The following is a 22,427-nucleotide window of genomic DNA, read 5'->3' as shown; positions in this document are numbered from 1 at the left end:
ACCCCACACCTCTCCTCTCCATGAATACATTACCATAAGTGTGAGGCCAGTGGGGATCAAACCCACCCGACCCACATGGGCTGGCTCCCACTGGGCAACCTCATATAACACGTGACCCATTAAAACATATAATGCCAATGAGATGTACCGTGTACAACCAACCTACGTGCCAACCAAAATTTGAATGTGCCGTTACAGTGGGTATGGAAGGGTTGCCTAATGTGGACCTGACCCCAACCAAATAAAAAACTCATTTTTTTTTAAATCATAATGTATAAGAAGGGAGGAGCGGGGTTTGACCACCCGACCCCTCCTCAACAAACCGCTTAACATAACCATTGCACCACAACCACTTTCTTGTTTAATCCGCCCTCCAAACCTTAAATGAACCTTCATTTTCATAGTGCAGGGAGATGGAGGAGGAACCAGGAGTAGGCATGGATATTGAGACAGAGGAAGGCAGTGCATGCAGTTCCAGGCAAAATTTTGCAGGAGGGCCAAATTTTCACTTTATCATAATTTGACAAATTTTATATGGTTTCAACACTTCTTGACGCTGTGAATGCAATGACATTATCTGTTTCTCCATCAGAGTTCTACATCTTTTGGCCATTTTTCAGTATGCAGGTGGAACCATAATTGCTGCAGAAATGGGGAGCGGAACCATGATCCTTGAAATTTTCCCAAAGAGGTAATTTTTCTCCATGTCAGAATATAGTCAAGTTTATAGTAGTTTTTCATGGTTTTCTGTAGGGATCACAGTGGTGAGGTCAAATTCACCCTTTGAATTGCATATTCCTAGTCCACCCATGGAGCATAATATTTGAGGAATCTAGGGAGAATCTAAAATATTCCTTGAGCCCCAGATTCTCAATTTCTCAGAATTCAAAAATTGGACAGTCAATTTTGCACTATTCGACGCCGCAAAATCTGATGGTGTGTTCAGATTTCTCATTTTCTCATTCTATTCTTCAGCCACTCTTCTAAGTGGAATGCAAGTGTCATCATTCATGTGCGAGCAGCCATTTCCATGCGATTGATGTCGTGTTATCGATGGCACAAATGGCTTCAACAATTTGACATCCACTTCTTCAGATGGCCCTTGGTTGTGAGGTATATGCAGTGTGTTCATGTACTTCTTTTGCTATGCATTGTGTTGCACAGATCCCTGTTTGATGTTGATGATGGATCTTGTTTATTACTTGTTTCATGATTCTTGTTTGATGTGACACAGAATCGTCTATGTGATGTACTTATTGTCATGATTTGTCATGTTGTGTTTTGAGACCCCTTTTGTTGTATTTTGATGGGATACTCATGTGTCGCCGCGCATGTTTGTTTTGAGATCCATTTTATGCCATGTTAGCAGGATGCTCATCATGCATGAGTTTGGTGTCATATTGATAGGAGTCTTTTGACTAAGAGTTCTGTTGATGCCTCTAAAATCGTAGCACCAACATTGGGGGATAACCACCTGGTCCAGACCTTAGTACAACTCCTTTTCCATTTGGGATGGTGGCTTTGACTGGATATTATGGGACCAGTTTCCAAATAATGTGTGGTTTAATGAATGAGTGTCTTAAAATGTATATCAAAGATGGTAGATGGTTTAATCTATAACTCTAAAATATACAAATATATCTATGTAACCTAGGTAATCTTATAACAATGCAATTTTTGAAAATTCCTAGCGACAAATAATCATATAGATGTTTTCATTATCCATAGAAAGATGCATTTAAATAATGATTACTTTGTTTAAGAAATTAAACAAAGTAATTATAAAAACATATCGCATGACATCATAATATATATTGCTGACATATATCTCTAATTTAACATATCTAAATCATTCAGAAGTTACTCAATATAGAATTGATTGAAGCGTGTGAATACATCAACAATAGAAAATTAAATGGAATGCTAATTAAATCAAGACAAAGGGAACAATGATAGAAATACCACATGCATTTGAGTCTTGATATGTAATTAACATTCCAGTTCCACCTCTTTATTTCAGAAACTTTAAGAAGATACAAAAATTCCAGTCTTGAAAAAATTCTTTCACAAAAATCTGAAACCTTGATCCACTGCTCATAAAAAATAAATTTAGAAGTGCAAAAGTGCAACTTCTCAAGTCTATTTTTTGTACAAATTGAGGACCCTTCTTCAATAACATGAAAGGTTTTATATAATAGAATTAAAACAAACTGTAAAAAAAATCGCTTAGAGTTGTTGGAACTGTAAACATTAAAATCAAGTATTTGAATTGAAAAAATAGTAGTGTGATTGCCTTTCAAAAGATTCATTATATCTATTTCTTCTACTATATCCGCAACTGACAAATTGAGAGCATGTTTTGAATTTCCAAAGAATGACTCATCCTGGAGTGTAGTTGTCCCATGTATGTGGCATCTGAAAGCTCGAGCACCATGTGATCAACAACATCGGCAAGACATTTGATGGTCATTTGTTGACTATGTGGCTTGACCAAAAAGGACCAATATGCATCCCAAGTAAGGCTTTTTACTCTACTGAGTTGTTCATCTTTGGTGGCCAAATCCTACTTCCATTGATTTTCTAACATTTTCGCTTTTGGAAGCTTTACTAGGGAACAATAAGAAATCAAATTGGCTGCATATAAATTACCATTTACCAGCTCAATCACATTGTTCATTATAGCTATGGCCCTCGAGGTAGCCCTTTCTACCTTTATCAACTGTGTTTCCCATTCTGAAAACAATATTTCTTTATGCGACCCTTGAATTTTCCGTAGGTTAGCAGCTCTGCCTTGCACTGTGCTTTTCCAGCAGAGGAAATTTGTGACCTTGTCATCTGCATCCTCAAAAGCTAATCTAGTATTAACTGCTTGATCAATCAGCGATGTAGTTATGATGCATAATGGGTCGGCAAGAGATATTTTATGGCGAACTATATTGAGTTGTTGAGATAAGGCCTTATTGGCTTCTAGGGCTTCTTTCTTAAATTCCTTGACCTTAGGATAATATCCAAACTGTTCTATATATAGTTGTAGCTGTGAGATTTGGTCCTCTTTACCCTTCATTTCTTGTTGATGTGTCAATTGAAGTTGTTCGAGTTGTTGGGACAACTGTTGTTGTTTTTGGATGGCATGTTGGTCGATCTTTTGTTTCTCCAGGTTTAATTGTAGCTTAAGCTTCTCGTTCTTTTGTTTTTCTTCTACCAACTGTTTCTCAGCCCATTAATCTTCTGTTGTTCTACTGTTGTTTACTCTTCAAGCTGAGTAATCCTTTGATCTTTTTCTTTGATCAATATATTAACCTCAGTGGCCTTATCAATTGTGGTAGTTGTGTATGCCCCTACAAATTGAGATAATTTAGTCAAATCCTCAGAAGGATTGACCTCTAAATGCTTCCATATCACATTCATAAATTCAGACTAAGGAGTTGTGGATGATGTCTAGTCAATTTTCCTCTTTTTCTCTGTCTCTTGACTACAACCCTGTGTTTTGGGCTATAAAATACATCCAAGGGTGGTATTTCCTCAATATTTAACGTAATTTCTCCTGAGGGATTTTCAGGGATTATTTCAACCTCTTTATGAGCTATGTCTATATTGGGTGTCCCTTCAATCGTACTATCAGTAACAATGGGTTTTTGTGTTCCAGGCGATGTTGATGTGATAATGTTTTGGGGGCCGCTCTGGCTTTTGATCTACTGATCAGACTGCTCCCATTCTCTGATCAATATGGGGTCAATATTAACATTTGTGCTAAGGGTTTCATTGGTTTCTTCACTAATTTCCCCTTCCCTGGAAATCTCTTCAATAGTTTGTTCCCCATTGTGCTCTGCTTCTTGAACATTAGGGATAATATTCAATAAATCTAGAGGTAATGTATGTAACCTTTGTGTCATGTATTTGATGAATTTATTCATCTTTTCGGCTCCCAATTTGAATCTTTCAAGATGAGTTACCTGTGAGAATAACTCCGCTAAAGTGAATAAATTATCAAACTCATCCTCCTCATGTATAAATTTACTAATTTTCACCTGACTGGTGAAATTGTAGGCGACCTTCTTTGGATCATACTGTCTTTTATGAATCACTACTAGACCCAGATCCTTAGTTTTCTCTTTTTCTTTCTCAGCATGTTTAAAATCATGTAATGTGTAAGAGCTACAGTGGAGGGGAAATGAAGGCCACACTTACGTTTTAGAGTCTTTAAGGTTTCTGGTGATCCCCTTTTCCACTATCTGGTATGCTACTTCCCTAGCTAATAGCTTATCTGGAATATAGAGTGGAAGGACATGAGGGTCTGTAATACTGCCAAAAACCCTAATATAGGTTAAATTTTCCTCCCTGAACCAACTGTCAATTGAAGTTAAATCAATGCTAGCCTCGTTAAACACCCGAGCAGTAGGTTTGTTAAAAATGGCTTGATGAACAGGTAAAATAAAACCATGGAAAATTCTCTATATATTATTCTTGTAGTCAGACTTCCATAAATACTTATGATAAATATGAATGGGGGTTGGATCCTGAACAATCCATTTCCAACCTAGAACGGGAAATTCGAAATTAAAACAGATTTTGTCCATTATGTAGACACTCATATAAAATGGGGGCACGACTCGGGTGGTGAAAAATTTGTTCCTTCTATAATATAATATTTGATTGGCCATTTTATTGGATAGAATGGTTGCCCAATCCATAATAAATGTGTTGATTTCTGCTTCCATGAAAGGAACCATTTCTATAGAAAATCTAGCAGAATTGGGAGTTCTAAAGAGCCTACATACCATAGCAGCAACATAACAATATGGAGATGCCAGGGAGTCCATGGAGTACATACCAGAAGATTCATGTTTATGCTTGTTAGGAAAATGCCTCCATGTTTTGATAGGATCTTACTCTAACTCATTCTCCTTAGCAAAAGATTCTAGAAATGCCTTGTTGTAGTGTCTAAGGGGATTCGGAAAATGATACATCTTCTTGACATCTTCAGGCTTGAATGTCCCAAACATCTTTCCATCTATTGTAAAGAAAGCTTCGTCCATTATATTAATACTTTCAATCACCCATCTCACTAGATCATTGTATGGTAAAACTTTAGCATGGGCTATTATTCTATGGAGGAAGGAGCTGGCCAAATCACTGAGCGTGTTTTCTATTTGGTCAGTTGCATCAATTGTTGCTTCCTCTTCAATATCTGTTGGATTTTCTACTTCAAGTAAAGCATATATGCCTTCCCATGAGATTTTACCGAGGCCTTGTAAGTAGTGTTTGCAATTAACACCAATTTTGCTGGTGCTTCTTCCACTATAACAGGGGCCTTTGCCTTTCGAGATTTCTTAGACATCTTGCCTATTTGTGTGATTCTCAGTCAGCTCTGTAAAATCAGAAAGGGGAGCGTAACAGTCGAAAAATTTGAGAAAAGATAATACAATTTACATACCAAATGCAGTTAAGCACATTAGATGCATGAGATATTATATTGTACTTAACTATCATGGATGAAATCTTTAAAGGACTTACCCATAACTGCTCCTTAATGTTTTACCATAACTTCCAACATGAAACTTTAATGCTAAAACCATATGTTGTGTCACAAGTTTGGTAACGGTCCTTTTTAGAATAGGTGTTGTCACTCTACGATTTGCATTCAGCAATTGCATTATTTTAATTTTTGTGTAATAATCGTGTATCACAAATCGAGAGTTACAAGAAATATGCTTCAAAGGTTTGCTTGCATAGTTGCGATTGTGATGAGTGCTGAGCTGGCATTGGGGAAAAGCAAGTTTCAAACTTGGAAAATCATGTTATTTTTTTATAATCTATTTATCCCTATACCTCATGTATTCATAGTATTTTACGATTTGCTTTTATCGAGAGCACGATATGTGATAATTAAATCGCATCGCAATTCTTCAATAAGGTGCACTAGATGTTACTTTATGAATTCACGATATGAGATTGCGATGGCCTTATCGCATCGCAAGATTTCAATGGAGTTTTTTGGATCAGCGATATGTGATTACAATAGCCTTATTGCATCGCAAAGTTTCAATGACGCTTTAAGTCATTCCGTGGGATTAATGATTGTGCGAAATGCAATAGTTTTATTACATCGTGTGTATAAATGGCTTACCTTGATAAAACTTCACAATGAGGGTTTTGTTATGACTCTGATCACATCGCAAGCTTTCCAAATGGATATTCACGGGTTCTAAAGAAATGCGATTTGCGATGAGCGGTCCTAAATACTCTAAAAGAAACTTTCATATGTCTTTTATGGAAAATTTATTTTACTCAAAATTTTATTGCTTTTATTTATATTCTAAAGGGGGACCCATTTCTTATTTAGCATTTTAAGATTAAGATTTTAAAAAATGAAATTGGGGGGTTGTTGTATAGTGTAACAATTGGCAATTCACTGGGAGAACCAGTTATCTCTAAAAAATCATGAAATTTCTGAAACTTTCTTAAGTAGAATCAATTGAGGAAAAAGACAATTATCTAAGAATTGGTTAGATAAAAATTTACTCTGAATAAAAATATATGAATTTTGCAACTTTTTGTACAAACCCTTATGATAAAATAAAAAACATTTTTTGGTTTCTTCAAGCTTTGATTGGTTGTTAAAGATAAAGTAGGGGGATCTTCCAACTTAGCTTTTAAATTTACTCTTTTGTGACAGGTAGTGCCTCTACTGCCAGCAAACATCTATAGTCTCAACAGGGTTACCTTTTAACCATCAATCATTCATTGTCTCATCCATCTACGAGTAACTTTCGCAAGATAAATCCAAAAAGATATACCAACATTTATTTTTTTATTTTTTACTTTTTTATTTTTTTGGATAAAAGCCATTGTCCTGGTTTGGGAGCCAGATGATGACAATGCCATTCACTGGTTGTAATTGAACTGAACAAGCTGGCTCATAATGAGATCCCTTGTCTTATAATTATAAGCCATTACGCTGTTTTGATATGCAGTAATGGTAATGCCAATTTAATTAGTTCCCTATGATCATGGTAAGCAGGCTCATCATGAGACCTCATATATTTTAAATCAGATATATTTTAGAATTACACTTTGAAAAATCATAAACCTAGTGGATGGGGTGAATGACTTACTCCTTAAGAGTTTGTGGAAGACAATTTTAGAGTTGTTGATGCTTAGCTAGAGAAAGTCTTTACCTTTTTTTAAAGAACCTTTCTTAACTTTATAAAACTTCAAAATTATTTACTGTATTTTCAAGGTTTCGAAGATTTCACAAATTTAAAGAGGTTCTGAGAGTTTCATGTTTTATCTAATTTCCAAAACTATAATCATTTCCTTAAAAAGTTCTATTTTTTGAAAGCAAGTATTCACAATATTCTTTCACAGAACTTTTCAATAGTGAAAAGTCAATGGGAGACTATTTACAACATTATTTCCTAAAAGAAACTAGCTTGCATAAAGAATAAGTATAGGTAAGAAGGGGTTACCTTCTTAAGAAAAACATTTCTTTAAGATAAGCCCATTCACAGGAAGAGAATCTCTCTTTCCTGATAAGTCTTGCAGTAGGAACGTTGATGAGCCTATCTTTTCAATGATCTGAAATGGTCCAAGCCACATCTTTTGAAATTTGGTATGCTTACCTTTGTCTTCATGTTCTTTATCCCATTTCAAAATGAGATCATCAATCTGTAATGCTTTTGAGCCAACAGAACTTGCATCAAAACAAGATTTAATGATTTGTTGATGTTTAGCATGAGTAATTTTGGCCTTTTCTCTTTCCTCATCCAATTTAAGGATTTGATCAAACCTCAATTGAATAGAGGAAGAAGGGATTTCTTCAATAAATTGTACTAGGGCTAGAGATGGGAGTGCTAAATTTGGCGGTATTATAGCTTCTTTCCCATACACCAAGTTAAAAGGAGAAGTACCTATTGAGGCCTTCTAAGTTATGCGATCTACCCATAATGCAAATATTAAAGATTTATGCCAATTCTTTTGATTTTCATCAATAGTTCTTTTAATAATCTTGATGAGATTCTTGTTAGTTGACTTTGCTAAGCCATTTCCTTGACGATAGTAATTTTCAGAGTATTTTAACTTAAAACCTCTCTTAAGAGAAAATTCAACTATACTATTCCTAGAAAAATAAGATGAGTTATCAAAAATAAGCGTCATAGGTAAACCAAACCTTGTAATGATGAATTGATCAATAAATCCAATAATTGCATTAAAATTGGCTACCTTTAGTGGTATTTCTTCTACCCACTTTGTGAAGTAGTCCATGGCCATGAGGATGTATCTGTGTTGCCTGGAAGAATGTGAAACAATTTCTCCTACAATATCAAGCCCTCATTGTTCAAATGGTTGCTCAATGTTTATTGGTTGTAAAGGAAATGTTGGTTTCCTTTCTCTTCCCATAGCAGTTTGTCATATATTGCATTTCCTTACGTAGTCATGGGCATCTTTAAACAAAGTCGGCCAATAATATCCAACATGTAGTATTTTATGAGCTGTAGTGTCTCCTCCAAAATGTCCACCTGCTGGGCCATCATGCAATTCCTGCAAAACCATTTGTGCTTCAGTTTTTTCCAGGCATCTTAATAAAATTGAATCATAATTTCTCCTGAATAACACATTATCAATGATTTCAAAGTGTTTGGCTTTTAATCTTAAGGCATGTTTGTTTTTTTAATTGAATTCAGGGGGAGCATATCCATTTTTCAGGTAAAAGATCAAATCAGCATATTGAGATTCAGAATTAATGATACTTATATCATTTACTTGTGCAATATTGTTTGAATCTTCATGGTCTAGAATATTAGAAGCTCCTGCCAATAACATGCAAAAACCTTGCCCTCTAACAATTTTCGCTAGTTTAATATCAATATCATACTCCTGTAGAGTTGTTACCCAGTTAGCTCTCTTCTCTCCTACTTCCCTTTGAACTAGCAATTGTCTCACTACAGAGAATGGGACTATTACTTTTGTATATGTTTTAGGAGAAATGGTCTAAAGTGCTTGATATATTTAAATATAGCAAAAGCTTGTTTTTCAACTTCAGAATAGTTGAGCTCAGCACCTTGCAAATTAGAAGTAAAGAAGGATATGGGTGCTTCTACTTGCTGGTCATTGATCTGAGTTAAAACAATAGCGTAAGATGTTTCAGTGGCCAAAGTATACAAAATAAAATGACTAGAAAAATTCGGAGTATTCAATGTAGGAGCATTAATGATTGCTTGTTTGATCGAGTCAAAAGCCTCTTTTTCATTATGTCCCCATTTGAAAACTAAATTTTTCTTAATCATAGATTACAAGGGTAAAACTATATGAGAAAAATTAGGAACAAATCTTTTCACAAAATTTGTTTGTCCCAAAAATGATTGCATAGATTTCTTATTGTGTGGAAAAGGAATATCAGAAATCTCTTTTATCTTGTCTGGATCAATGTATATGCCATCTTTGGATACAATAAACCCTAAGAGTTTACCTTCATTAAGAGTGAAGAATGATTTCTTGGGATTTAAAGAAATCCCATACCTTTTACAATATTCAAAGATGTGTTTTAAATCATGTAGATGATTGGTCCTTTTCTTAGAATAGACAGTTATGTCATCTAAGTAAACAACGACTGTCCTATTGATCAAACCTTTGAAGGCTATATCCATGGCTCGTTGGAAAGTAGCTCCAACATTTATCAAACCAAAAGGAATTTTGTGATAAGTATATGTTCCCCATTTAGTCTGGAATGTAGTCTTTAATATATCCTGTCGATGTACTAGTACCTGATTGTATCCTGAAAAACCATCAAGAAAAGACATTAACTCTTATATTTCTAACATGCTTTGTTGAGATTTCTAAAATTTATACATATCTTAATATCACCATTCTTTTTCCTTATAGGTACTAAGCTTGAGACCCATCTAGAATGTCTGACACGAAAGATTATTTTATCTTTAAGGAGTTTATTCAACTCTGCTTTGATTTGACTTTCAAGATTTGGGTGAATTTTCCTTAGCTTATGTTGTATAGGTTTCTCATCAGAAATCATTAGAATTGTGTGTTGAATGATAGAGGTATCATAAGTTTTCATATCTTCGTAATATTTCTTTAATAATCTGATGAAAGAAAATCTTTCCTCTAATGAAAGTCCAAGTCCTAGAATAACATTCTAGAGTTTGGCCTCAGTGCCAAGATTTACTAATTCAAATCTTAAAGTAGAACTTTGAAGTTTTGCATTAGTTACCTTTTTGAATCTATCCTTAATATCATAAAGATATTTGAGCTTGACCACAGAGTTAGGAATAGGATTTTCGTTTAGTCTTTGTTTTAATTGAATATCATGATTGCTTTCATCGATAATCTACTTGTCATAAGATCCTTCACAAGTCAGGAAATTTAAGATATCCTCATCGTGATTAAATACACGCCAATTGGTGACATTATCTGGGACAGATGGTCGAAAAATTAATTCAATTGAAAATCTATCTAGACTATAATCCTCGGATGGAAGGAGTTTAGAAGCAACATTAGCCAAAAGATCGGTTGCTGCATTCTGTGATCTAGGAATAGGAGAAATGTCAAATGCTAGAAAATGAGTTATGAGATCTTGAACAAGTGATTGATAATGTTTGAGATGACCCAAGAGACAATGGATAGTATTTCTTACTTATTTAATGAAAATTTTAGAATCACTAAATACTTTCAGATATTGGATATTCAGGCCTGTTTCTTTATAGAGCCCTTGAATCAATTCCTCATATTCCATAGTGTTATTGGTACATTCAAATTCCAATCTACATGATAACATCGTTTTTCTCCTTCTGGACTAACTAAAATACATCCTACTCCTGAACTGTCATTGGATTTTGATCCATCAAAATACAAAGACCAAAACAAAGGCTTATTTACAGGCTTATTTATAAGTTCATCAGCAACACTAACACACTTTGAGGTATCAGTATGGGAAAATTTTTCGATTTGCAATATGACACTATTAACAGGAAAAGGAGATTGTTGAGAATTAAAATTTCCAAAAAATGACTCAGCCGAATAGTTTCCTAGAATGTTATTATTGAAGGCTACAGGTTGATTTTCTTGTTCAAACTCGATTATTGTATGAGTAAAATGTTTTTCACAATCTATTCTGATTTGATTTGGTTTCCCATTATAGGGAAGCCACATGTGAGACCAATCAGTTGAAATATAACTGTGAAGTTTTTTGGACCAATCTCTGCTAAGGATTAATCTATAAAACTCAAGGATGTCAACAATTAATATATCAATTCTTTGGACAACCCTTGGATCGGCTGCTAATTTGATAGTAACTGAATTTATCTCTCCTAAAACCTGTACCTTAGTTCGACCTAATTGAACAATGTGAACTACAGACTTCTGGGGCTTAATATTTAATTTGGAGAAAACTGAGGCTAGCATTATATCTGCTGAAGCCCCTGAATCCATCAAGCAGTTATTCAAATTTCTATTGTAGATCTCATAAGTCAAGAGAAATGGAGGGGTATGAAAATTCGACTTATCCCTAATTAAAACAGCATCATTAGCATCTACCTTATCGGATGGTGGCTTACCTAATCCTCTAGTCGCCTTTGATAATACACTGGTTGGAAGAGGAGAAGAAGGTACGACATTTAATTCTTTAATCAACAACTTTTGTTGATGTTTGAACTTGCTAAGTTCATGAAAAGAAATATTTGCTCAAGTCTTCTTCATGTCTTCCACAATGTTATAATCCATGGAGTCTGGAACTACTAGCATTTTATATGAAGAGGGAGGATTGGAGGATGATGGTTGATTGTGGGGAGATGCAACTGGAGTTTTCTTTGTGGGAGCTTTGTCTTTAGCAACATGACTTGAGTTTTTCTTCTTATAATTTTCTTGACTAGGCGCAACTATACTTTTGCTTCTGGTATTTACTGGGAGAGCTTCCTGTTCACTTTCATTATTAGAATTGGTTAAGATAAAGTCCCACATTCCATTACATTCAACTGTTTCATATTCTTTAGTTTCATCAGCTGATAAAACTATATCTTCATCTTCATCATCATCCAGATCAGATTCGGCACTAGATATAGTATTAGGTGGTTTAGGATTAGCTGATTGATTCCTTTTAAAGTTCCTAAATGGTTTTTTCATAGAAGTTTCAGCCACCTGCTTTTTTGGATTTCCTTTCCTCGAGAGCATTTTTCTTTTCCAAAGCAAGGATACATTTTTCAACAGTGATTGCTTCCTTCATATTTTTTACTAATGTTGGTTTAGCAGCCCTATCAACGAAGATGGCTATGTTTGAAGGAAAGGCAGATATATACCATTCATTTCAGACTTCCTCACTAGGCTTGGATGTTGCAGGAATTTTATTTAATAGCTTATTAAAGTGTGAGTTGAAGTCTTTGATGGGTTGCTTTGATTCAGATTTCAGATTGGTGAGATCATTAATCAAAGTGGCAGTAGACCTATCGTCTCCAAACTTAGTTAGAAATTGCTCTTTAAAAGCATCCCAGCTATTGATAGACCCTGGTGGTAATGAAAAGTACCACGATCCCGCTGCTCCTTATAGAGTGTATGGAAATAGTTTGACAACAACATCTTCTTTTGTTACTCCATTCAAATTGATTGATAACATGAAACTATTTATATGTTCTGCTAATAGGCCAATGTCGGGATTAAATTTTGGTAACCATTTTTTAGGATGTTATGGTAATTGACTCAAAGGTGCAATGAGTCTGACTGCTCCTGGGTTGGTCCATGGCCTTAGTTACGGTTGATTATGTGCCATCATTGAGCTAACAATAGAAGAGGGTGATGAAGCAATTGAAAGTGATTGAGTAGAGGATGATGAAGTTCCTGAGCCTGTTTGGACTATGATCTGAAGTTGAGAAAGGGATGGATGATCTTGCAATGGTATGGATTGAATGGATGATGATGAGGACAGAGTCTCATTGTTAGATTCAGATGGTGTCTTCCTAGCCCTTTTTTGACTTGGCATAGGGAACTCAACTGGTGGAATACCAAGTTTTTCACTCTGTGATCTAGTAAGCAACTCCGATGGGATATATTGCGAAGTCACACTGCCTGGGGATAACTCAGACTCCTCTTGGGATATTGAAAACCCTTGGAGTTTATGAATCAAAGGCTGTACTTCAAGGGGTTCAAGAGAAGAATTGTCTGGTGTGTTAAGGGTTTCAGCAATGGTTGTTGTATTCTTATTTTCAACTTCTCACTTAGAAATAGGAGATTTAGAATGCGAAGGAGAAGTTGGAGAAGATGATGAGGGAGTTTTACTCTTGGAATGGCCTATGGATTTATATTTACTCACCATTCATAGTTAGGCCCTCCTTCTAGTGCCAAAAATATTGATGCCTCTAAAATCGTAGCTCCAACATTGCGAGATAACCACCTAGTCCATACCTTAGTACAACTCTTTTTCCATTTAGGATGGTGGCTCCGACTAGATATTATGGGACCAGTTTCCCAATAATGTGTGGTTTAATGAATGAGTGTTTTAAAATGTATATCAAAGATGGTAGATGGTTTAACCTATAACTCTAAAATATACAAATATATCTATGTTGGCATTATGACATAGGTTTGGCACTATGACACAGGTGTTGTCCTTGATGGCAACTCACTCAGATGACAGATCACAGTTCAGGCTCTCAGAATGAAGGAAAAAGAGATATACATAGGTTCCACTTAACCAAGTCATGTGTACACGCAGGATCACTGATCAAAACGTGCGTATGCATATGCACGCACTTTCATGCAAGGAAAAGTGTGTACATGTGGGAAAACTTGTTTTTAGTCCATGGTATTTAGTCCTTGGTATTTAGACTTATGGTTTTGGACCATGGTATCTCATCTGAAGTGTTGAACCCAGGTATTGGGTCCCAAGTATTGTTTCTAAGTGGTTTTGGATCATGGTATTGAGTAAGGCCTAAGACTATAAAAGGGGAAGGATATCATTAGGCAAAGGCACCAAAAAGATTGAATATCTCATGAAGAGCAAGATCTAGTATACTGGTCATTAGGTTATGGTGCATAGTTGGATCTGAATCAAGGAGGAACCTGAGTGCTAGAAGAAGGATAAGTTCTATTGATGGGTCAATATCTTAAGGCTTGAATGGAAGTATCTTTGTGTGATTTTGACATGTTATATTTGGTGCATGACTTGATCTATAAATCTGATAATCTGGGTATAACTGATGTCTGAATAATTGAAAAAGGTAAATTATCTTTTATAGATCTGTATGCAGGTTCAGTATAGCAAAGGCACGTATACACGCTGCTTCGGTAATTCAAAACAGCATATATGCAGGTTCGCCTTAATACAACAGCGTATGCACGCAGGTTCTACATATTGAAGTAGCATACGTTTCATAAAATATGTTTTAGCTACTTCTGTTTATTGCTGCAGTGTTCTGGGTTCAGGTTGGTTTCTAGTTACTATTACTGTATTTTAGTTACAGCATTCAGAGAAGTGATTGTTTGATTCAGTTTTGTTTGGTGCAAAGGAGATTGGTTGATGCAGATACACTTGATGTTTGATTGATGTTATTAATGGATCCAGTCTGAAAATTTATGAATCGTGGTCCCTAGAAGAAAAGAGAAGGTTGTAGCCTTCTACAGGTAGAAGCCTGCGTACTAGTATAAGACTGCACCAGTATAGAAATATTGTAAAAAGAAGTTTCTTATTAAAAGAAGATAGAGATGAATTACAGTAGGTGGTTTTCACCCACAATGGGTTTCCACCTTATATCTTGTGTTCATGTGTGTGATGATCTGTCCTGTTTTTCTGCACATGTTTATTGTTCTTATGGTTAATGAAGTTCTGATGCACTGATTAAAGATCAACATTTAATGGATTAACTAAATCATAAGTTTATTGGATATATGCTAGTTGCTTTAGACACAATTGCATGTATACGCGGGTTCCCATAACTGAAGTAGTATATATATATCTGAGTATGAAAATGAAAAAATGTTTGATTTGATAATACTGATTCACCCCCCCCCCGAGTATTATTTCCAACAATTGGAATCAGAGCAGGTCCTTCAGAAGAAGCTTGATCGCTTGAAGATCTATCATCATGAGAAACTATGAAAGTGAGGCATCCATTAGGCCACCAATCTCTGATGGGAGAAACTTCATCTATTGGAAGGTAGTAACCACAACCTATCTTTAATCTCTTGGTGCAGAAGTTTTGGATATCGTGGAAGGAGGATACACATTCCCATCAGCAACTCCTACAGATACAACTGGTAAAAAGTAGTATGAAACAAATGCAAAGGCTGTCAATACTCTATTGGGGAGTCTATCTCAATCAAAATTTGTCGAGGTTATGTAGCTCAAAATCGCCAAAGAAATATGGGACAAGATCATTCTAAGCTATGAAGGAGACAATCAGGTAAAACGTGCAAAACTACAATATCTCATAATTCAATACGAAACTCTCCGAATGCACAATGATGAAAGTGTGGCTAATTATTTCTTACGTATAGATGAGATTGTTAATCGCATGAAAAATTTGGGTGAAGAGATAAAAGAAGTTACTTTAGTTGAAAAGGTTTTAATATCTTTGTCTTCTAAGTTTAAATCAAAAGTTTCTGCCATAGAAGAAAAGTAGAATCTTCAGAGTATTACCATGTCACAACAGCATGGAATCCTAACTGCTTTTGAAATGGGAAAAGGGGCTCCATCGGATATAAGAGAAGCCGCATTCAAAACTTCAAAAGGAGAGTACAATGAGTCAAGACATACGTCAAAAGGAGAGGAAGAATCAATCTTTGTCAAGAACCTTCAACAGGGTTCTGGAAGATTCAGAGGTAAGCTACCTTTCAAATGCTTTGCTTATGGAAGAGTCGGTCACTATGCATCCAAATGTCATCATAAAGATAAGCTTGATAAAGGTAAGGACCTAGTTAAATGGAATAGAAAACAGAATGTAAGTAAGAAGAGCTATTATACACATGAAGACAGTGATGGACTCTCAAATAGTGATGAATATGAACATGGTAATGATTATAGACTTTTAAAGGCTTTTAAAGATAATGATTTCTTGGATGCTATAGATGAAGATGATATCTATGAAGAAATTTCTAAACTTAAAATTTGCTTAGAAGAAAAGAGTATGATTATAGATACTCTAACATTCCAACTTGCTGAAAGGGAAAAACACAATGAAAAGTTAGAATGTGAAATTGTGGGACTTAGAAAAGATATTGAGAAAACAAAATCTCTTGATCTTAGATTTCCTAAAGGATCTGAAACTTTAGATGAGATTATCGAAGTGTAGCGTTCTCCTCTAATCAAGACAGGTCTTGGATATACTGAAGAAGCATCTCAAGCATAGAAGCCATCCACCTCCAAAAGTTACCTTGATGCAGCAAGGAAAAGTGAACAGGTTGACAATCGTCAGCAAAGGCATAAAGCAGATCACTAGGTAAATCGGGGTCAATCTACTTCGAGGATGAACAGAAGCTACAACCAACCACAGATAAATCATTCTCAATTTGCTTCAAGAATGAATGTCAATGAAAACTATAATCACCTGGTCAGTAGATTTGATAGTCACAAGAATTTCTTTAATGGCCAATGTTTCTCTTGTCATAACTTTGGACACAAAGCTGCTCAGTGTGTTTCCTACAAGACCATCATGACTAGAGAAGCACGAAATAAAATGAGAGTGACTGGGATCATGAAAAGGACCTACAATAAATATTCTTCTCTTGAAAATGAAATAGAATGCTCTATTTGTAACAACTTCGGTCATGAATATTCTGAATGCAAGAGTAAGTTTCGACAAACAACTCAGAAGGAGCAAGCTTCATTGGGTCCCAAAACATGGAGAAAGAAAGAACCGCAACCAGAAAGATGTGGTATAGCCTTATATGTGGAAGGATAGGAAAATCCATGGTACATCGACAGTGGATGCTCGAAACATATGACAGGTGATAAAGAAAAACTTTAGTCATATAGTGCCTTAGACAAGGAAAGGAAGGTCTCATTTGGAAATGACACCCCTGCACTCATAAAAGGTAAAGGATCTATTCTTCTGAAAGAAAAGGTCAAAGCTGGAAATGTTATTTATGTTGATGGCTTAAAGAATAATCTATTGAGTGTTAGTCAAATGTGTGATCAAGGGAATGAGGTAATATTTCGATCAAATGGATGTATTGTTCGTGAGCTTGATATAGGAGAAACAGTGATTATAGGCATAAGAACTCCAAATAATCTATACATACTCAAGGGAGGACAGTAACAATGCTATCTAAGTAAAAATGATGAACGTTGGCTATGGCACAGAAGATTGGGGCATCTAAGCTTCCCTCAGATAAGGAAAGCATGCAAATATCAGGTTGTTCGCGATCTTCCTAACTTTAGAATTCCAGACAATACAATATGCAAATCATGCCAATTTGGTAAGCAAACCAGAACACATTTCCCTGAGAAGGAAGGATCAGCTAGTAAGCCACTTGAACTTGTCCATATTGATTTATGTGGTCCATCAAGGAAAAAGCCATAAGAATGTTCCTTTCTCTTTCTAGCTTTCATTCTCTTTCTAGCTTTCAGAAGTTCAAATTTTATCAAATGGATGTGAAATCTGCCTTTTTAAATGGATACTTAGAAGAAGAAGTGTATATTGAGCAACCAGATGGATTCATCCTTGGAAATGATCCAAAACTTGTATGCAGACTTAGAAAGGCACTCTATGGTCTTAAATAGGCTCCAAGGGCTTGGTATTATCATCTGGACAAATACCTCCATCAACAAGGCTTTTCAAAAGGATCAGCAGATAGCAATCTATATGTAAATTGATAATGATAAATTGCTAATACTGGTTGTATATGTTGATGATATCATCTTTGGTAGCAATGAAGACACCATGAGTCAAAACTTTGCTTTGGTGATGAAGAAAGAATTTGAAATGTCCCTACTTGGTGAGCTCACATATTTCCTTGGTTTACAAGTACAATAAAACAAAGATGGTATTTTTCTATCACAAACCAAGTACCTCAAGAAGATCTTGAAGAAATATGGCATGGAAGATTCAAAACCAGTATGTACCCCTAAGGTAACAGGATGCAGCCTCAACATAAATGATGAATCAGCAGCAGTACATCAACCAACCTATAGATCCATGATTGGTAGTCTGATCTATCTGACAAGTACCCGACCAAACATCATGCATGCAGTGGGAATAGTTGGAAGATTCCAGGCTAATCCAAAAGAGGCCCACCTTCAGGTAGTTAAAAGGATATTCAAATATCTTCAAGGAACGCAAAACTATGGCTTATGGTATCCTAGAGATACAGATCTCACACTTCATGCATATACAGATGCAGATTGGGTAGGAAGTGTGGATGACAGAAAAAGCACGAGTCGTGGTGCATTCTTTATGGGTTCTAGATTAGTATCTTGGTTCAACAAGAAACAAAGTTCAATTGCATTATCTACAGTTGAAGCAGAATATATGGCGGCTGCATCTTGCTGCACATAACTCCTTTGGATGATGCAAACATTGCAAGACATCCAAATCACTTGTACTCCACCTATCTCCATTTTATGTGATAATACAAGTGCAATCAGTATTTCAAAGAATCCAGTCATGCATTCAAATACCAAGCACATACCTATCAACTATCATTTTCTCCGAGAACAAGTGCTTGAACAAAAGGTCAAATTGGAGTATGTTCCCTCCAAGGAATAGGTTGCTGATATATTCACCAATCCACTACCCGGAGAGACATTTGAATATCTTAGACAGAAGCTGGGGGTAGTTGATGCATTAGCTTTCTGTTGACACTTATCTGTTTCAGAGAAAAGTGGTTGTACACGAGTTTCATGAAAAACATCTTCATACATATGCCTGTTTCTATGGATACAGTCGCGTATATGTTGGGTTGAAGAAAAATAGTGGGCCAAACTCAGGATGAAAAGAGTCAAATATGGGTCTGCCAGAGACCATCTGGCACAAGTTCAGGGGGAGCATATAATTCTAATAATGCATTGTTGGAATTATCTTACAAGATCTTGGTACAACTTCACAGTTGCTTTTGATTCAAGTGGAATAGGTGCAAAGGGAGATCATGGTTGATGGTCTAAATGGTGATTGACAGATGTTGTTGATGACAGTTGCTGATGACTATCATAGTCTTGTCTTAGATATTTGGTCTCTATGTCATGTATTTCTTTTATTATTAAGGTCATGTAACGACCTATTTTGGTTCCCTACTATGCCTAGGATGGATGATGTAATATTCTTGTTGTATCATGTATAAATTTTTGGTATATCCCCACATGGTTGGGTGGATGAGTCAAATTTGGTTGAAATATGGATGTATGTGTTAACACCCAGGTTGTTCCCTTTGACTCCCAAGGGAATACGGCCGGGGTAACCACTAACCAATCTTTGGATTACAGTTTCTAGCCAAACTGTAATCAGAGAGGGCTCTCTCTTTATGATTTGTCTCTGTTTTGATGGTATTTTAGGCTAGCTATTATGCTCAGGTTTTTGGTTTATGTTTCGGTTGAAGGACTTCTTTCAGCGCTTAAGATGTAGTGTTCAGATAGTAGTATAACATTGGGCAATGGAGTCTAGAGCTGTGAAATGCTTGAAATGTTGGAGTGATGATATTCAGACTGCAGGGCCTATTGGGTATCTCAAACAAACAAAATTTAAACTTAAGTGGTGATGTATGGTCAGCCAACAGAAAGCAATTAAGAATTCTCCATTAAGCTGGTGATGTGAAAGTGAACATGTTGCACAGGAGAAAACTTGAATTCCTGAAACAAAGGTCACTGTGAAAGATATATTCTGATAGTGCAGCAATTAAGAATTACACCTATCAAGATTATAGCTGAAGAAAACATTCATCAACAACATAGATTGAGCTCAGGTTATTGCATGAATAAATCCTGAAGGCTATTCTTTTTCTTTATTGCTGAATATTTAGAAACTAGAAACATGTATGGATTGTAAAAGATTGAAACACATAACAAAGAGAGTTACAGAAAACTTATTGTATTGTGAGGTACACAGGAATCCTGCAGTTTTCAACGAACACCAGAACGCATTCAACACTTCAGAACTTTGAGAAATTCCATCACTTTCTTTATTAGACTCTGAGAGGATTACAGCATAAGAACTTCTTCAAGGGAAATCAACAACAACCTTGCAAACTCATGCGAAGGGGGCTTTATAGAAATGTTCATACAAAATATCTCAGGCATTGAGTCATCTGAGAAAGAGATATCTTCATTACTTCGTACAGAAAAGTAGATAAGAAGTTATTACAGTTTTGAATATAGCATAACTGCTCTTTAAGTCTGTCAGAAGATATTTTGACCTTTGGAGGTCGCTGAGTCGGTTGGAACGCTTTGCTTTAAAGCTGGAAAATGTGCCTTTACGTTTGCTGCGCTGTATCTTCTCGGCCCTGCCACCTGTGACTGTGCTTGCTGCTGTGGTGGCCGAATGGCTTGCTGAGCTGGCTCAGCTTTCATCCTTTCTTCGCATGCCGATTTTGTTAAGTTTTCCTGTGCATGATCATTTATAAAATTTGCAAAAATTTGATTTACAGGTTCTGGTTTGATAATATTAACTGTATCAATCTATTCCAGACTTCCTGTGTGGGCAATTGGTGCTTCACAATTGCCTCTATGGTTTCATCTGCCTCGGTATATTTATAAAAATTTGGAGGCACATCGAACAGATGATTGATCTCGTTCATGATGAAGAACAGGTTTTCCACCCTGTTGTAGAGAGTCTGCCCTGATGCTGGCCCTGATTCTGCTGAAGTGCTGGGCTGTTCTGCAACTTGACTGGCAGCATAGGCATTGACCCTTTTGGCATAGTTTTCATGGGTAAGCAGTTTGCCTACACTGGTTAGTATGCTAGGGAGACCTCTGTTTTGCAATGCCTGGAACCTGTCCATGAACCTGTTGATTTCGGTCTGCATATCTTGGGTCCTTCTCTCCAATGTTCCAATCAGGTTTCTTAATGTCAGGACCCTTTTTACCATTGAGATTGTCTCAGTCCTGTTGGCAATTCCCATGGTGGTCAGTTGAGAGCTTGTCCTGTGATTTAATATATTGATCATTCTATTGGTAGCATCAGGCATGTTGCCAAGGCTTGCTCTTGCTCTGTGTATCTCCCTATTTGCCTTTGTAATGAGCTCTGACTGCTCATGTATGGTCTCAATGAAATGCCACTGGTCAGTAATGGACTGGCCAATGTTGGCCCAGAGGACTGTTCTGAGTTCTGCTGTTACTTTATCGAGTGTGAGCTCTTTCTCAAGCTCAGTTATTCTCTTTTTGAGAGCCTTTATCTCTCTTTCCTTCTCAGCTACATTCTGTTTGCTCTTATCATATCTTTCATTTATTTTGGCCAATTTCTCCCTGGTCTCATTCAGTTCTGTCATTTGAGCTTCCAGGGCCTGAATCTCATTCCTTAGTTTTTGCATATCCAAGCTAGGGGCCTGCTCTGTTGTTGGTGGTACTGAAGTAGATGGTGCTGCTTGTTCAGTCTGTTGAGGAGGAGGAATAGTAGTTGGGGCAGCTTCCTCAAGGTTTATTACTTCAGGAGGAGGCTGAGAGGTCTGACCTTCTTCTCTTTGCTTCAAAGCTGCCTGTAATGCTGCCTGTGCAGCCTCTGATTCTCCCAGCTTTTCTTGTGTCTGGATGAGCTGTTTATAGAGAGACACCAACAAAGCTGTGGCATCTTGATCATGCCTTTGTTGAGCTACTTCATCTGTCTGAGGGTGAATTGTGGCTGGGAGTTTGATCTTTCTTCTTAAAGCTGCCATATCTGCATCCCTCAACTTTAATATTTCTTGTATGCCCTTGATATCTTTGGGGTCATGCCCAATCTCAATAATTATATCTTCTAGGGACCTTATTCTATTGTCCTTTGCTTGTGAGGATGCCCTTTCCAACTCAAGTTGGGCAGCCGTATTATTAAGGCTATTTTCTAGCCTATAGTTATCCAATGTCTTGTCTGCCAAGGAAGCATAGACCATTTCACCTGTTTGTTTATGCAATTCAATTTTATCCATTGGGTGGATGTCCTTGGCAAGGACCTCAAGGTTGGTCCTCAAGTAGTCAGAAGGGGACTTTGGCTGCAAAGTAGTTGGCATGAAATGAGTCATGATCATCTTGCCCTCCTGGACATCATATGCAGACATTAGTCGCTGCTGGTTGGTGGGAGCCATGTTCAACAAATGGTTATACAGCTGTATTTTTATGGGCTCATTCTTTTTCTTTATTTCAATGAACTACTGCTTAATGCTCAGTTCACCCTCTCTCTGCTGGCTAGAGGAGCTCACTTCTCCTCCCACTGTTCTGTCCTGTTCCTGCTGAAAGGAACTTGCAGATGCTTCCCTGCTGGGTGGGGCCATGCCAAAAGACTGTCCTATTGGCATTTCTTCCTCTGAGA

At 36.5% G+C, this 22,427-nt stretch overlaps 1 pseudogene; it reads left to right on the top strand.

Annotated features, from left to right (window-relative positions):
- Positions 1-413: 413 nt before the first annotated feature.
- LOC149255697 (protein NRT1/ PTR FAMILY 8.3 pseudogene) overlaps positions 414-22,427 on the top strand; it is a 99,167-nt pseudogene continuing 77,153 nt past the window's right edge.

Source organism: Pinus tabuliformis, chromosome 7 (genome assembly GCF_031772625.1).
Source record: "Pinus tabuliformis cultivar Carrire ecotype Pingquan chromosome 7, CPIR1, whole genome shotgun sequence".
In the NCBI taxonomy this organism is placed as follows: domain Eukaryota; kingdom Viridiplantae; phylum Streptophyta; class Pinopsida; order Pinales; family Pinaceae; genus Pinus; species Pinus tabuliformis.
This window is presented reverse-complemented; position numbering and strand designations above follow the sequence as displayed.